Source organism: Hylobates moloch, unplaced genomic scaffold, assembly GCF_009828535.3.
Source record: "Hylobates moloch isolate HMO894 unplaced genomic scaffold, HMol_V3 SCAFFOLD_1, whole genome shotgun sequence".
Lineage (NCBI taxonomy): Eukaryota > Metazoa > Chordata > Mammalia > Primates > Hylobatidae > Hylobates > Hylobates moloch.
The window spans coordinates 106036235-106053931 of record NW_026652276.1 but is presented as its reverse complement, the minus strand read 5'-3'; the positions used below and the strand labels follow the sequence as shown (position 1 = coordinate 106053931).

Here is a 17697-nt window from a genome sequence, read left to right as displayed (position 1 = left end):
CAAAGTTGACTCACCACCGCCTCCCAGGCCCCAGGAGACTCCTGGGATGTGATTAGAGCATTGGAACTTGTTTAAGCCTCCCCAGAGAATTTTAATGTGCAGCAAAGTTTGAGAACCACTGAATTAAAATCTCTGCTTCAGATTCTAGCACTCAAATCCAAGGTCTGGAGGGATTTCACCTCCTCCAGAAAGGTCTGTTTCCTGAAGAAGCATCACTGATAACCATCCTTTTCCAAGACCACTGCAGGGTGTCATCCCATCTCTGGAGTTATCATTTATGATGGGGTCACTGTCCCAATCATACCTGCCTCTTGCATTTACTTTCCCTCCTAATATTATTCCCCAGTAACCTCCAAAATCTTTCCCTAGCAGTGGAAAGCTCATTTTCAGCTCCAGCTCTCTCTCTTTTTCCCTCCTTTTTAATGATGTGAATTTTTTTTTTTTTTTAAGACAGAGTCTCACTCTGTTGCCTAGGCTGGAGTGCAATGGGACAATCACAGCTAACTGCAACCTCTGCCTCCCAGGTTCAAGTGATTCTCCTGCCTCAGCCTCCCGAGTAGCTGGAACTACAGATGCGTACCACCCCGCTCAGCTAACTTTTGTATTTTTTTGGTAGAGACAGGGTTTAACCATGTTGGCCAGGCTGGTCTCGAACTCCTGACCTCAAGTGATCCACCCACTCCCAAAGAGCTGGGATTACAGGCATGAGCCACTGCTCCCAGTCTCAATGATGTGATTTTTCCCCGTTGTCTGCTACCCTCTGAGGGTTCCAGGGAGTTCTGTGCTGGGTTTTTGGAAGCTCAACAGAAGCATTTATCTCTTTGGGTGTCGAGAATTAGAGAATTTCAGTGTTTATTTAAAGATTGCTGGGTGCAGTGGCTCCTACCTGTAATCCCAGCACTTTGAGAGGCCAAGGCAGGAGGACTGCTTAAGGGCAAGAATTCAAGACCAGCCTGGGCAACATGGTGAAACCCCATCTCTGCAAAAAATTTTAAAAAGTAACTGTTCTTGGTGGCTAACTTTGGTCCCAGCTACTCAGGAAGCTGAGGTGGGAGGATCATTTGAGCCCAGGAAGTTGAGGCTGCAGAGAGCCATGATTGCGAGACTGCACTCCAGTCTGGGTGACAGAGACTCTGTCTCTGAATAAATAAATGAAAATAATGCTTCCTGGGTGCAGTGGCTCATGCCTGTAATCCCAGCACTTTGGGAGGCCGAGGTGGGTGGATCACCTGAGGTCAAGAGTTCGAGACCAGCCTGGCCAACATAGGGAAACCCTGTCTCTACTAAAAATACAAAACTGAGCCAGGCGTGGTGGTGAGCACCAATAATCCCAGCTTGGGAGGCTGAGGCACAAGAATCACTTGAACCCGGGAGGCAGAGGTTACAGTGAGCCAAGATTACACCATTGCACTCCAGCCTGGGCAACCAGAGCGAAACTGTCTCAAAAATAAATAAATAAAACAAGAGTGAAACTCTGTCTCAAAAATAAATAAATAAAACAAGAGTGAATCTCTCTCAAAAATAAATAAAATAAAAATAATGCAGGAACCAAGTCAGTTAGTTGCCTAGGTAACTAACTTGAGGCTTGGGTCTTGGCAGGAAAAGCAAACCACCCATCTCAGCTGAGGGCAGATGATCTATTGGTGACCTGCTCCCACCAAGTGACTCATGAAGGGAACGGATTGATGGCAACCCACAAAACAGGCTTGAAAATGCAATAACCTCGCAGAGCCCTCTCTGCTGCTTGACATCTGGGCAAAAAATGTGATTTAACTGTTTTTTTGGTGGGCTTTTGTAGAAGACAGGGTCTTGTTCTGTCACCCAGGCTGGAATGCAGTGGCACAATCTCAGCTCACTGCAACCTCTACCACTGCAACCCCCGCCTTCGGGTTCAAGCAATTCTCCTGCCTCAGCCTCCTGAGTGACTGAGATTACTGGCGCCCGCCACCACGCCTGGCTAAACTTTGTATTTTTTAGTAGAGACATGGTTTCGCCATGTTGGCCAGGCTGGTCTCGAACTCCTGGCCTCACGTGGTCCGCCTGCCTGGGCCTCCCAAAGTGCTGGGATTACAGGTGTGAGCCATCGTGCCTGGCCTTGATTTAACTATTGAAAGTGATTTCACAAACTCAGATCCTGATCCTCCTTGCATAAAGGTTGCTTGTCTTGGATAGGCAGAGAGAATGAAGGCTTTATCTAGTGGGTTACATACCTCTGGGTTTCCAAGTACTAAACTGTGACCCTGTGCAACACCTTTGTGACCTGGCTACATCTCTGTTTCTTCATCTGTAGAATGGGAGAAATAAAGCAGATGACACCTACTAAGCATTAAGCTAGTTTGCCTGCTGAGATGGAATATGTGTTTATGTGTATGCATATAAAATGAATCATCAACCACAGATCAGATTAAAAACCAGAGCAACCGGTTTTCCGAACCAGCAGTAGGAATGCTGGAGGCTGAGACGCCACATCAGTGTTCAGTACAGATGTTTGAGGTTTTCTTACCAGGCTATAAAAATGTTTACACAGTAATTAGGCCTGTTATCAGTACACAAACAGATTACACTTTGCAGAATGAATGAACGGCTCAAAAACCCTCTCGGTTTTCATGAGGTTCGGAGCATTTTCCTGATTCTTGGGTTTACGAAAATAAATTCGGTTTCCAATAACACGGAGCCACGGTTGAGCGTAGAGGAAAGGGCTCTGGGGTGTGAAATGAACTCTGTTTGACAGTGCACATGTCACTCAGTCTCTCTGATTGAGTCTCCCCATCTGTCAAATGAGCTAACCAAGGTTCCTCTCCTCCTTTAAATTCCATAGTTCTATTACTTCGCAGTCAATGTCTTCTAAACACATATTCATTCTTTTCACCACAAAAAGATATGTTTAATTAATGATTTTTAAGGCAGTAATTCTGCTGAATCACATAATGAGACTCCAATCCAACACTATTCAGTCATATTGGGACTGAATTTGTGGCAGTTAATTCCTGACACTGAAGCCCCCAAGCCCAGTCTGTAGGATGAGACCACAAGGTCGACTTGGGCTTTATGTGAACATCCAGCTCTTCCAGAACACATCAATGGTTCTGAGTAACACTTGATTGAGGCTGGGTGCAATGGGTCACGCCTGTAATCCCAGCACTTTGGGAAGCTGAGGCGGGAGAATCACTTGAGGTCAGGAGTTTGACACCAGCCTGGCCAGTATGGTGAAACCCGTCTCTACTAAAAATACGAAAATTAGGTGTGGTGACACGCGCCTTTAGTCCCAGCTACTCAGGAGGCTGAGGCAGGGGAATCGCTTGAATCCAGCAGGCGAAGGTTGCAGTGAGCTGAGATCACAGCACTGCACTCCAGCCTGGGCAACAGAGCAAGACTCTGGCTCATAAATAAATAAATAAATAAAAATAAATAAATAAACACTTCATTGAATTTTTTCTTTTCCTGTTTTCAAAGAACAATACTTAGTTGTAACAAATATGACACCAAAATAATTAGCCAAACTGTCGAATTTGCACTTCTAAATTTTCCCATTGCCTAACTTTTGATAATGAAAAAGTGCAAGCGATTTGTAATCGTGATACAAACTTTTGGGATCCAATACAAAAGCAATAATGCTTAAATGTTCAGAAATAAGCTTTTAATTATTTAATTGCTGCATTCTTCATAAGTGTAAATTATGCTTTCAGTAACACTCTGAATACTAAAAAGGCAAGGTTCAGTTCTTCCTAGTTATGTGTTCAAATTTCCTAGTAATCTGTTTCAAAGGGGAAAAAAAGGTCATCTTGGTTTCAACCTCTATGAGAAGGAACTTGGAGAGTAATTTAGAAGCAAGGTAACTTCTTACAGCAATACCCCAAATTCAACAAAATTTAGATGTACGTATTTGAAATGCATAGAAAAAAATCTAACAATATATGTACTTGAGATGTTAATGGTATTGAGAATGAGAGTGAAGAAAGGTGTCTTCCATGTTCTATGTAACATTTCTGTATAGCTTTTAATTTCTTTTTTTAAAAGATTGTTTACTTTCACCGCTAAAAAATGTCTTAAGCACAAAACAGAGCCACTCATTGGGCACCTTGTCAAAACATGTAATATAGTTTGGCTGTGTCCCCACCCAAATCTTACCTTGAATTGCAATAATCCCCCCATGTCAAGGGTGGGGCCAGGTGGAGATAATTGAATCATGGGGGCGGTTTCCCCCATACTGTTCTCATGGTAGTGAATAAGTCTCATGAGATTTCATGGTTTTACAAATGGGAGCTCCCCTACACAAGCTCTTTCCTGCCATCATGGAAGACATCCTCTTGCTCTTCCTTCATCTTCTGCCATGATTGTGAGGCCCCCCCCAGGCACGTGGTACTACTGTGAGTGCATTAAACCTCTTTCCTTTATAAATTACCCAGTCTCAGGTATGTCTTTATTAGCAGTGTGAGAACAGACTAATACAATGAGCATCCTATGTTTTGTCCCAACCAGGACCGTGGGTTTTTGAGATTAAAACTCCCAAAATAAGATGGTGGGGGAAAGTGTTTAGTACATATAGTCTCCCAACATTCTATTCAAGGCATTGGTGATCATCGGTGTCTACATTTCATTTATTTACTTTCGTTGAGACAGAGTCTCACTCTGTCGCCCAGGCTGGAGTGCAGTGGCACAATCTCAGCTCACTGCAACCTCCGCCTCCTGGGTTCAAGCAATTCTCCTGCCTCGGCCTCCCAAGGAGCTGGTTTTACAGGCACCCACCACCATGCCCAGCTAGTTTTTTATATTTTTAGTAGAGACGGGGTTTCGCCAGGTTGGCCAGGCTGGTCTTGAACTCCTGACCTCAGCTGATCCAACCATCTCGGCCTCCCAAAGTGCTGGGATCACAGGTGTGAGCCAATGTGCCCAGCCTGGTGTCTACATTTTAAAACAAACATTTTTCCTATTATAAATGTGTGCTCATTTGCGAAACCATAAAATCATTCATAATGCCAACAACTTTGGACAAGCGTTGTTAACATTTTTGATCCATTTATTTCCATTGTTCTTCTGTACCACGTTTTTAAACAAAAACTGAAATCATACCATGATTGCAGTTTTATTTGTATCCACACTTAACTGGTACATTAGAAATCACCAAATTAAGGTCACCAAAGCATTTTCTCTCCATCTGTTACTCTTAAACACTACATTTTATTTTACACTCTGATGTATACTCACTTTATAGTACCACGGTAGTGCAAGCAGAATGGACAGCTGGAGACAGGATGATCTTTGGAAAATACAGACTAAGTCATATCATTCACCTGTTTAAAACCCCTCAGTGGCTTCTACTGAACTCAGTATCAAACCCAAACTCCACAGGGTGACCCCATATGAGCTAGCAAGCTAGCCCCCATCTCTCTGAACTCGTCTCCTGCCACACCAGTCTCCTTCCTTCTCCTCTGATGAGCCCAATTAACTCCTGCTTTGAGACTTTTGCACTGGCTGTTCCCACACCCTGGAAGTTCTTCCGCAGATATTTCCCCACCTTATCCCTTCATGTCATTCTGGTGTCAGCCTAAATAGGGCTCATCAGTGAGACCTTTCTCGGTTGGGTGCGGTGGCTCATGCCTGTAATCCCAGCACTTTGGGAGACCGATGCAGATGGATCACTTGAGGTCAGGAGTTTGAGACCAGCCTGGCCAACATGGTGAGACCCCGTCTCTACTAAAAATACACAAATCAGCTGGGCGTGGTGCCGCGCACCCGTAATTCCAGCTATTCAGGAGACTGAGGCAGGAGAATCTCTCGAACCCGGGAGGCAGAGCTTACAGTGAGCCAAGATCGCACTACTGTACTCCAGCCTGGGTGACAGAGCGAGACTCCGTCTCAAAAAATAAATAAATAAATATAAATAAGTAAATAAAAATAAAAATAAAAAAGTTTAAAAATTAGGTCGGGTGCAGTGGCTTATGCCTATAATCCCAGCACTTTGGGAGGCTGAGGCAGGCGGATAACCTGAGGTCAGGAGTTCAAGACCATCCTGGCCCAACATGGTGAAACCCGTCTCTACTAAAAATACAAAATTTATCTGGGTGTGGTGGCGGGCGCCTGTAATCCCAGCTACTCAGGATGCTGAGGCAGGAGAATTGCTTGAACCTGGGAGGCGGAGGTTGCAGTGAGTTCAGATCACGCCACTGCACTCCAGCCTGGGTGACACAGTGAGACTCCATCTCAAAAAATAATAATACAAAAATTAGCTGGGCGTGGTGGTACATGCCTGTAATCCTAGCTGCCCAGGAGGCTGCAGCAGAAGAATCACTTGAATCCGGGAGGCAGAGGCTGCAGGGAGCCAAGATAGCACCACTGCACTCCAGCCTGGGCAACAGAGCAAGACTGTCTCAAAAAAAAAAAAAAAAGAGAGAGACCTTTGTTGGCCATCCAATCTGAAGTAGCCCTTGCACCTGTCTCAATTATATCCCCCAATTTTATTTCTGTATTTTTTATTATGTCTTACACCACTAGACTATAAGGGTACCATCTCTGTCTGACGAATTCATCATTTTCCCCAGTACCTGAACCAGAGATGCTCAATACATTCTGGGTGGATGAATGAAAGCATTTTCAAAGAATCCAGATTTGTGGTGCATGAGATAAAGTAACCTACTTAAATAGGTCTTATTCACAGCAGCACAGTCCCTTAATGAGGCTTTTTAAAATAGATTGTCACTCTCTCTGATAGCCTGGTCATGGAGAGCTGCCCACAGCCCTGCCAGTGGGAAAGCCAACTAGTTATTTAGTCTTGTTCGGACTTCAATTTTGCTTCTCCACCCTGTTACCTAAACCAGAAACCCAATGGTGACACCTTCCCTTTCTCCCACTTCCCCACCAATTAATAATCCTGCCAATTTTCCCTCCTATGGAAGACAAGCTCAACATCGCTGTCACTGACTTTTAGCAGAATCATTCCAGTTTCCTTTCAGAAAACAATCTCTCCTGGCCGGGCACGGTGGCTCATACCTGTAATCTCAGCACTTTGGGAGGCCGAAGCAGGTAGATTACCTGAAGTCAGGAGTTCGAGACCAGCCTGGCCAATTTGGTGAAACCCCATCTCTACTAAAAATACAAAAATTAGCCAGGCATGGTGGTGGGAGCCCATAATCCCAGCTACTCAAGAGGCTGGGGCAGAAGAATCGCCTGAACCCAGGAGGCAGAGGTTGCAGTGAGCCAAGATCACCCCACTGCACTCCAGCCTGGGCAACAGAGCGAGACTCCATCAAAAAAAAAAAAGGAAAAGAAAAAGAAAAGAAGAAAGAAAACAGTCTCTCCCAATCCCAGTGACTTTTCAGAAACCTACCCCTAGATACAGGGACCCAAAACTATGCCAATCAGATATGTCCTCTGAGCATCTTGAATGCAGCAGAATGATACAGTAACAATAATGGAGGACAGGTGAGCCCAAAACTGGGGCTTAGCCTGGGAGGTTCTTGGCTTTGCCCAGGAAAGAATTCAAGGGCAAGCCAGGGGTGTGAGACAGCAGCTTTTTTTTTCTAACGGTCACAGACTATCTATTTGTTTATTTACTTATTCATTTTATTGGTTTTTTTTCCAACTGTTACCTTATTTTTTTTCCAACTTTTATCTTAAGTTCAGGGGTACATGTGCAGGATATGTGCAGGTTTGTTACACAGGTAAATGTGTACCATGGTGGTACAGATCATCCTATCGCCCAGGTATTAAGCCCAGAATCCATTAGCTATTCTTCCTGATGCTCTTCCTCCTCCCACCCTCCACCCTCTAACAGGCCCCAATGTGTGTTTGTGTGTCCCCATGTGTCCGTATGTTCTCATCACTTAGGTTCCACTTATAAGTGAGAACATGCAGTATTTTTCAGTTCCTGCATTTGCTAACGATAATGGCCTCCAGCTCCATCCATGTCCCTGCAAAGGACATGAACTCATCATTTTTTATGGCTGCATAGTATTCCATGGTGTATATGTACCACATTTTCTTTATCCAGTCTATCACTGGTGGGCATGTAAGATGATTCCATGTCTTTGCTATTGTCAGTGGGAGACAGCAACTTTTATTGAAGCAGCAGTGTACAGCAGCAGCAGTGTACAGCAGCAGCAGAGATACTCCTTGTAGAGCAGGGCTATTCCCTGGGCAATGTGTGCAAGGTAGCACCCCAGAAGCAGTGCTGCAGTCATATTTACACTCACTTTTAGTTACAGGCAAATTAAGGACAGTTTATGCAGCAATTTCTAGAAATAGGGTGGTAACTTCTGGGTGGTTGGGTCATTGCCATGGAAAGGGGTGATAACATCTCGTTGTTGCCATGGCAATGGTAAACTGACATGGCACATGTGTGGGTGTGTCTTATGGAGAGCTGCTTCCATCCCAGCCCTGTTTTAGCTGGTCCTCAATTTGGTCCAGCTACTTGGACCAAATTGAGCCCCACCTCCAAAGTTGAGTCCCACCTCCTACCTCAATAATAATAGAAAAGGTTGGTGATCATTTACTTCCATAGCATCCCCTGGGAGAGACCACAAGTCAATTCCTGCCACTGAGATCCCCTGGACTGCCTAATGCCTGACTATTCCATGCCTGGTTCTTCAGGGATGCTCTTAATCCTGTGAGTTTCCATCAATATTCCTAATGCGATCTTTGTTGACGTTGTCAGCCAGACTCAGTTTCTGTTGCTTGCAACCCAAGGATCCTAACTGACAACTCTCTGTTTGCCAAATCCATCCCATCTTCTCCATCCTCCCCACCATGGCCTCATCAGCCTTGCCTGGCTTTCAGAGCCAGCTTCCTCCCTGGTATCCATGTTTCTGGTCTTCTCAGTGCCAAATCCATTCACCATGAAGTCTCCAGCCAAATCAGACCATGCCACCCTAATGGAGAAAAGCTGAGTCCCTGGTCCCGACCAAAGGCCCGCATCTATCATTCTGGTCACTTCTTTTGCACCTCCCTGTCTCAACCTTTAAGCACCAAGAACTCCAAACTACCAGCTGCTTCCTCATATTCTCCACGTGTTCTAATTTCTCAGCCTTTCCCACCCTTTCCTCTGCACCAAAATACCCATGAAAAGCTAACCACGTCCTAATCATCCTTTAAACTAAGCTCAGACATCACCTCCACCATTGCCTAGCTACCATCCATCTCTGCTCACAAATGTTCAACCCTAACACATGGTCTGCCCTCCCCACTAATCTGTGAATTTTTGATGACAGGCATTGTGTCATCTTCATCTATCTACCTGTACCACATAACAGGCACTGAATAAATGTTCATTGAATGTTAAATGATTAAAAACATAATTCACATTGAAAAACCCCAGGTTGGATGCAACAATGGTGTTTTCCTTTTCCTCCTTCCGAACCACATTTGGAATTATCCTCGAATTGCGCGTTCTGAGAAATCTGCCAATGCTTTGCTAATCTTGAAGGATGGTTTCATAGCTTAAGAGTCAGAACTCACACTGTTTTAACAAGCATCAGAGGCTGTTGCTGGTTGCACTGCTTAATGGTTCTCAATCGTGAAAGGACATTTCAGACACTGACTACACCAGCTGAAGCCCCAAGTGAAGCCTATACCAACATGGGTACAGAAAGGGAACATGCAAAAAAAAATGCTTATCATCAATCATCAAACCAGTATGGGCTCAAACCAGTACAGGCACACGTGACGAGGAAAGGGCTTTGCTATGGGATTCTCCTTCCACCCTAGACCAACCGCACAAGACACAGCTCCTCCTGTGCCTCAGTTTCCTCACCAGGAATGAAGAATGAGCTGCTGACCTACATTCACTCAACGAACACAGGGCACCCACTCTGTGTCTGACTCTAAACAAATTACTGCAGGTCAAAGGTTCCCAAAATACTTTTCCTATCCTAAGGAAGCAGTGTGGAAAGTGCCCCGCACACAGGATCGAAACCCAGCCTGTAGCCTCAAACCGTTACTCTGCTTCTGATCTGCAAGCTTCACAGCCCCAGGAAAAGTGATTTCACTTCCCTTTGCATCAGTTTCCAAACAGGAAAAATGAGGATGACATGAGTTCAAAGGTGTGAAAGGGTCTGGCACACAAGTAGGGTCTCAGAAATATGAATTAAGAGGGTCTCCGAAGGCATTAAACGTCCAAAGTTATCAATTGGAATTTCTCTCGTAATGAGAACGAGTGCCCCCTTCTGACAACCAGCGAACACTGCATAGGTTGTCAGTACAAGAATGTGGTAAAAGACACCACTGCACACACCACAACAGGAGGAACGACAAGCCACAGATATCCCACCCCGGCTGGTGACCCTCAAGAGACCAGCTGCTATGAAAAAAGAAATTTCTAAATGCGGCCCCAGCCCTGCCCAGTATTTATGAAGGGATCAGAAGCTACCCACTGGAGAGAGAAATGTCAAACTCAACAATGAACAGTTGTCATCCACCCCTCAACCTGTACCCCGCCTCCCCTTACAGAGGAAAGGGCATCATGTGTGTCAGTCAAGTCTTGCCCATCGTTTCTCAACAGAAGCAGCTGAATTAAATCATTTTCTTTCTAAAAAGCCCTTATCCGGCACCCTAGCCGAAGGCCTGATTACTGGCAATAGTTGCTTTCAGAGTTCAGGGAAAGGTGACATCTTGGTGAACAATTCTAAGAGGATTTAGCTCTCCTCCAATAAAATATCGTGAGGATTGGATTTCCAAAGAGTTTTGTTTTCATTACTCCACTTGGATACACCCAGTAACCAACTTCACCATCGTAGAACAGCTTCTCAGTAAACAGCTCCATGCAGCTATTGCCATGAAAAACCCACACTACTGCAGTGAACTCAACAAACAGAGCCACTCCACTGGTCTTCCACCAGGGCAGGCTACTCTGGAAACACAGCTCAGGGCATCCTTGGGGCTTTGGTAGAAGACCCCACCGATTGCCTGGGGAACTAGCAAAGTTATGCAGTTCCTGGAACCCCGGAACGGACGTGGTGACAGAACCACAAGGCCGAGAGGTCTGAGGTGACACCTGGACATCAGTACAGGTAGCAGATAAAAATCAAGACTCCACATTTTTCTTCTTCCAACACCTCCTCCCACCCCACAAAAAATGAAATAAAACCACGAACAAGCCAAGAAGGAGAGCTGGAATGGGGCTTCTATGAAAAACACGTCCTGTTCTAGCCTCAAAACAATTTCACACCAAATGGCTTTAAATTCCTTTCCAAAGCTCTGATGCCCGAATTGAAAAATAATTTCCCTTTTTGAGCAAAAGTCAGCAGTTAAAGAAGCAGAACCTGAAAATCCTAGGAGCTCATGAGTTCTCCTATGTGCACAAATGTTGCGTGTGTCTGAACACACGCAGCGCAGAAATCTACCCATTCTTTCTGGGAAGGTCATCCCAACTCTGTCACAGAGGCTACTGTGGGTCACTCTAGAATGTAGTTATTATCACCACTAAACAGACTTCCCAGCCACACACAGCCGGCGCTAAGCTGCTATTCCCTGAGCCCAAGAAGTCTCCTTTTTTGCAGAAAACCGGCTCAGGGCCTGGGGATGGCTGGCGCCCCAGTCTTGGCACTCAGGGAACTGCAGGCACCGCTTTACCCAGAAGCTAAGGGCTTCGACCCAAATGGAAGAAAGGCGCCTTCCTCACACAAGCCTCATCCAAGAAAAAAGAGAACTGGGAAACGATGGTGGGCTGGTGGCCCGGGCGCACGTGGCCCAAGACTAGGATGCAAGCCGATCCCCTCGGTGCACGCTCTGTAACCCCAGCCCGTCGGGATGGGGCGTCCCCCGCTCGCCCTCGCCCCAAGGGCGGCCCAGAACTACCTGCTGCTGCCTAGGCGCCCTCGGACCAAGTCTCGGGAAGTTCACTCCGCGTCGCGCTAGTCCGGGGAGACTAAGAACCCGGGTAAACCCAGACTGTCCGGGGAAGGCGGAGCCCACCCCCGCCTGGGCGCCAGACCCATCCAGCTGCTTGGAGCTCAGAGACTAGGTCCCAGCCGGACTGCAGAGGCCTCTCTGGTTACCCCTTGCATCCTGGCGCCCCCGAACTCGGGGTGGGTGGCGGCGAGGAGCGTGCGCCCAGAAAGGCAAGCAATCAGCGCTAAGGGCCGGAGGTGGAGAGAACCCTGCCTCCCGCCTCCCCCGATCGCCATGACTCTGGCTTCCCGAAGAGACCTGGTTGCCGCCGGGCGCTCCCACCTGGGCTGCGGTGAGGCTCCGGGTCCCCTGCCCTCCCTCCCCACCGCGCGGGCGCCTGCAGCCGGGGGCGCACAACCTGGTGGCCACTGGCGCCTGGGGGCTAAAAGAGCAGCTCCCAGCCTCCAGCCCGCACGGTGCCGGGACAGCCGAGTCCGCCGCGGCCCTTCCCTAGCCCCACGCCCCCAGGCAGGCCGCCAGGAGCCAGCTCCACCGAAGGCAAGGTGGCCAGCACGGCCCCCAGCCCGCGCGGTGGGTGCCCCAGTGCCGGAGCCAACAGGTACGGGAGGCGCTGTCTGCCAATCGTCTGCCCACTCCGAGCACGGGGGCCCACGACAGCCCGGGGGTTTGGACACCCTAAAGAGGAGCGAGAACCGAGAGAAGAGGAAAAGAGAGAGAGCGCGCGGGTGAGCTGGGGAGCCAGTGGCGGCACTCACCTCTAGCTGGGCCGGGGCTCCGCAGCCCGGCAGCCGAGGCGCCTCCGCAGCGCGCGGGGGGCTTCCTCCGAGGCCCGCAGGGAGGGGGCGGTGCGGAATGGAGGCGCCGAGCGGGCAGCGCTCAGCCTCTCGCTCACACCCCCAGCCGGCAGCCGCGTCCCCGTGCCGGCATCCTCGCTGCCGCCGGCTCCCTCGGCGCCCCCGGGCCGCTCCCCACGCGCGCGCCGAGACCTGCACGAGCCCCCTCGTCGACTCGGAGCGCGATCTAGGCGCGTGCCTCCCTGTCCTTGTCCTCTGCTCCCGTCTGGGGACGTGTGCCCCGCACCCCCTGCACCGCGCGCTCCTCTACCCCTCCCGCTCCCGCTGGCCGCGCGGGTTCAGCCCATGTGCGCGGCTGCCTCGCTGCGCCCCGGAGCCCAGTGGCCGAGGCTCCGCCGGAGTTGCGCGCCCTAGAAACTCCATGCAGCTCCGGCCTCCTCCCTAGCTCCTCCCCAGCGGATCCCCCGGGGCCTTGCGGCCGCCAGCACCACGGTCCTCGCTCTGCCGGCGCCCGCGTTCAGGAGCCGGGCTTCTGGGCTCGCCTCGGCCGCCTGCGCCCCGGCTCCTCCGAGGGTCGGGGAGCCCCCACCCCCAACCTCCGCCTCTCCAATGGCTCCCTCGGTTTCCAGGCAGCGCAACCTGAGGAACGCCTTGGCGCGCGCGCACTCACACTCGCGCGCGCACACACACACACACACACACGCATGCACATGCACGGCACACACAGACGCGCGGGGCGAGCAGGCGCTTGGCAGACGGTGCTCCTTCCTTCCCTTCCCAAAGAGGCTGCCCACGTTAACTCCGGCAAACTGCTGCTCCTCAGCACAGGACAACTCACCCTAGCGCTCGCCGCCTTCACTACTTCATCCCAGGTACCCACACCCTAGATCCACGATTACACCTGAGCCCAAGGGGAAGGCGGGGCGCCGAGGTGGAGGGGCCGAGGGGACCAGCATTCTGCGTGACCGCCCCTGGAGACATCCAGGGAGGCACGGCTGCCGTGGGGCATCGCCCACCCACCAGGGATCCCACTCCTCCAGGGCCTGAGAACATGTGGTGTGGCCCCCACTTCTTCCAAGGTCATAGGATGGATCCAATGGGAGGGAGAGGGCGCTTGGGCACAGGTGTGAGTTACAAATTCGCAGACTGTCTGCAACCTGCCCATGCGCTGACCTCTACTGAGTCTACGCCCAGACAGACCCCTCTCTCCCCTGCCCCGGGTCTCAAGGGCAACGCATGTGCTTGGAGTCAGCAGTCACCTTTCCCAGTCCCCACCTGTCTGCCTCCCAAGAACTGACGGAATACACAGTGCAACCAAGGTTTCTCTTGGCGAGAAAAAGAAAGAATCAAAGCAGCAAGGTGGGTCTCACTGTCCCGTAGACAGATTAGACGCTTGCCAGTTCCTTTCTGCTGCCCCCAAGGTTGTGCCAATAAAGGAACAACAAACCTGGCTGAAGCAGGCTAGTCCTTCCTTACAGCACCGTCTTCTCCCGGGTCCCCAGTTTCTTGTCCCCTCTTGGTGGCAGAAAGACTGCTCACCAGCTCAGATGTCTCCAATTCCCAGAACCAGAGAAAAGATACATGTGAAAATTTTCACACCAATCAGGAACAAAAGCAGGCAATGCTGCTCTAAGCCTCTCATCCAAACAACTCAGCAATCACCTCTCCACTGTTTGCTTCAACTGCCAGGGAAGTTTGGGCATTTTTTTTTTTTTGTCAGCCAGCAGCACAATCGTGTGTGCGTGTGTGTGTGTGTGTGTGTCTCACCTGGGTGTGGTTTCAGAGTCCCTGAAGCACTCATTGTGGGTGCCACGCTTTTAGCATTTAGCATTTCCTAACCTGTATTATTACTATCTTGTAGAGACCCTACTTCCCTAGTAATCTTTTTTAAATATGTTTTTGTTATTTTTATAGGTACATGGTAGGTGTACATATTTATGGGGTACATGAGATGTTTTGTTACAGGCATGCAATGTGAAATAAGCTCATCATGGAGAACAGGGTAGCATTCCCTCAAGCATTTATCCTTTGAGTCACAAACAATGCAATTACACTCTTTAAGTTGTTGTAAAATATATGAGTTATTGACTATAGTCAGCGTTGTGCTACCAAATAATAGGTCTTATTCATTCTTTCTAATTTTTTTTTTTTTAACCTATTAACCATCCCTACTTACCCAACCTCCTCACCCCCTACCCAGCCCCCTTCACCCTTCCCAACCTCTGGTAACTACTGGTAGATTCTCTATGTCCATGAGTTCAATTGTTTTGATTTTTAGATCCCATAAATAAGTGAAAACATGTGATGTCTTTCTGTGCCTGGTTTATTTTACTTAACATAATGATCTCCACTTCCATCCATGTAGTTACAAATGACTGGATCTCATTCTTTTTTATGGCTGAATAGTGCTCCATTGTGTACGTGTCCCACATTTTCTTTATCCATTTGTTGATGGACACATGGGTTGCTTTCAAATCTTAACTATTATAAACAGTGCTGCAACAAACATCAGAATGCAGATACCTCTTCGATATACTAATTTCTTTTCTTTGGGGTATATACTCAGCAGTGGGATTGCTGGATCATACGCTCCCTAGCAATCCTATAACTAAGATGTAACAGGCACCACTCTTAAGGACTTGCTGGTTACCCCTCCCCTACCCCAGCATGAAAACACAGAAAAATCTTGAGTTCCTTCAAAGAAACTCCAGGTACCTAGCTAGCCCTGAGAAGTAAACCAGCAACTTGATAAGCCAGATGGTAATTTTAGCTTAAAACAATAGCCAAGGAAGTTAAGAGTCAGGAAATGTTTTTGTTCCCTGTATCAGTCTGTTCTTATGCTGCTAATAAAGACATACCTAAGACTGGGTAATTTACAAAGGAAAGAGGTTTAATGGACTCACAGTTCCACATGGCTGGGGAGGCCTCACAATCATGGCAGAAGGTAAAGGAGATGCAAAGGCACATCTTACATGGCAGCAAGCAAGAGAGCTTGTGCAGGGGGAACTCCCATTGATAAAATCATCAGGTCTCGTGAGACTTATTCACTATCATGAGAGCAGTATGGGGGAGACCTGTGCCCATGATTCAATTTCCTCCCAACAGATCCCTCCCACAACACATGGGAATTATGGGAGCTACAAGTCAAGATGAGATTTGGGTGGGGACACAGTCAAACCATATCATTCCCTATAGAATCTAAACATAACATCTTATGTGTATGTCCTTGAGTTGTTTTTCAGAAACGTGGACCCCCATTAAACTGATCGACTAGCACATAGACCTCAGATAAGAGGGAACTGAGGACTAAACTCTAACTGTAGTTCTTGTTCTAAATTTCTTCCTGAAGGGTCTGGAGGAAGCCACACCTACAGGCCGGAGTGAACATTCTGCAAACCCCGTATTTTTAGACAAAGCTTTACCTCCTTAACTAATCACAAATCAGAAAATCTTTGAACTCACCTATGACATTTGTAGAGATGGGATCTCCCTATGTTGCCCAGGCTGGTCTCAAACTTCTGGCCTCAAGTAATCCTCCCACCCCCACCTTCCAAAGTATTGGGATTACTAGTCCCAATGTGAGCCCATGTGGGCCTCTGCTCCCAGATGTCTGCTTTTTTAAGTCAAACTGAATGTAGAGCTTTCATGGATTGATTTATGGCTTTGCCTGTAGCCTCTGCCTCCCACCTTTAAAAATCCTTCCCTGTAAGCCAACTGGGTGGTTGCGACTTAAGCATGAGCTGCCTGATTCCTCTTGGTTGGTGCCCTGCAAATAAATGCCTTCCTTTCTCCTGCTGCAAAACCTTGATGCGGATAGCTGGTCTTACTGCGCTGGGTGAGCAGCCCAGTTCCATTCAATAACATGACATGCTTGAGCCACTGGTTGAGTTTTATGTACCTAGTTCAGAGATGCGCACAGAAGGTGATATGGTTTGGCTGTGTCCCCTCCCAAATCACATATTGAATTGTATTCCCATATTTCCCACATGTTGTGGGAGGGACCTGGTGGAAGATAATTGAACCATGGGGGCAGTTTCTCCCGTTCTGTTTTCATGGTAGTTAATAAGTCTCACAAGATCTGATGGTTTTATAAGGGGAAACCCCTTTCACTTGGCTCTCTCGCTCTGTCTCTTGTCTGCTGCCATGTGAGATGTGTCTGTGCCTTTGGCCTTCCACCATAATTGTGAGGCCTCCCCAGCCATGTGGAACTGTGAGTCCATTAAATCTCTTTCTTTTGTAAATTACCCGGTCTCAGGTATGTGTTTATCACCAATGTGAAAACGAATTAATACAGAAGGTATTATATTTACAGGGGTTTCCACAATGGGTCACAGGCAGATGAATAGAGTTGACAGGATCTCCATAAGATCTTTCCCTTTGATCCCTTAGTTTGGATGAATGCTGCATCATCTAACAATCTGTTGCCTCTGTAAGCAATTATTCTGACACTTTCTAGATGGCAACCAGGTCACCAAAATGCCTTGGTAGGGCCAAGCACGGTGGCTGAAGCCTATAATCCCGGCACTTTCGGAGGCCGAGGAGGGTGGATCACTTGAGGTGAGGGGTTCAAGACCAGCCTGGCCAACATGGTGAAACCCCACCTCCACTAAAAATACAAAAATTAGCTAGGCATGGTGGCGGATGCCTGTAATCCCAGCTACTTTGGAGGCTGAGGCACGAGAATCGCTTGAACCTGGGAGGCAGAGGTTGCAGTCAGCCGAGATTCTGCCACTGCACTGCAGTCTGGGCAAGAGAGTGAGACTCGGTCTCAAAAAAACAAACAAAAAAAGAACAGACACACAAACAAATGCCTTGGTAAGTGTAGATACACACATGAAGTTCCTGGTAAAATGTGGGGGTCTCCCACATAACCAGATTGGGAAACATTTGGCCAAAGCCATCATTCTGCCCTCCCTGCCTGCCTGCATAAATTTGGGCAAGTTGTTTATTCTCTCTAAATCTCATTGCCCTCATCTATAAAATGGGGATAATTAAAGTATCTATTCCATAAAGTTGTTGAGAAAATTAAATGTGACCATGTGAAATAGCAGTTCACTCAGTT

At 48.0% G+C, this 17697-nt stretch overlaps 1 protein-coding gene across 10 annotated transcripts in view; it reads right to left on the bottom strand.

Moving 5' to 3' along the window:
• Positions 1–17697, bottom strand: part of CALN1 (calneuron 1) — a 666785-nt gene that overhangs the window by 544917 nt on the left and 104171 nt on the right. Inside the window, exon 1 of one of the 10 annotated variants that reach the window (XM_032757549.2) lies at positions 14083–15034. The exons of 7 other annotated variants lie outside the window; for them this stretch is intronic. The gene's annotated coding sequence lies outside the window, so the exon portion shown is untranslated. Of the gene's footprint in view, positions 1–2210; positions 2232–12596; positions 13281–14082; positions 15035–17697 lie in introns of those variants that run through there. 2 more of the 10 variants (XM_032757534.2, XM_058444422.1) reach the window with 2 other exon arrangements.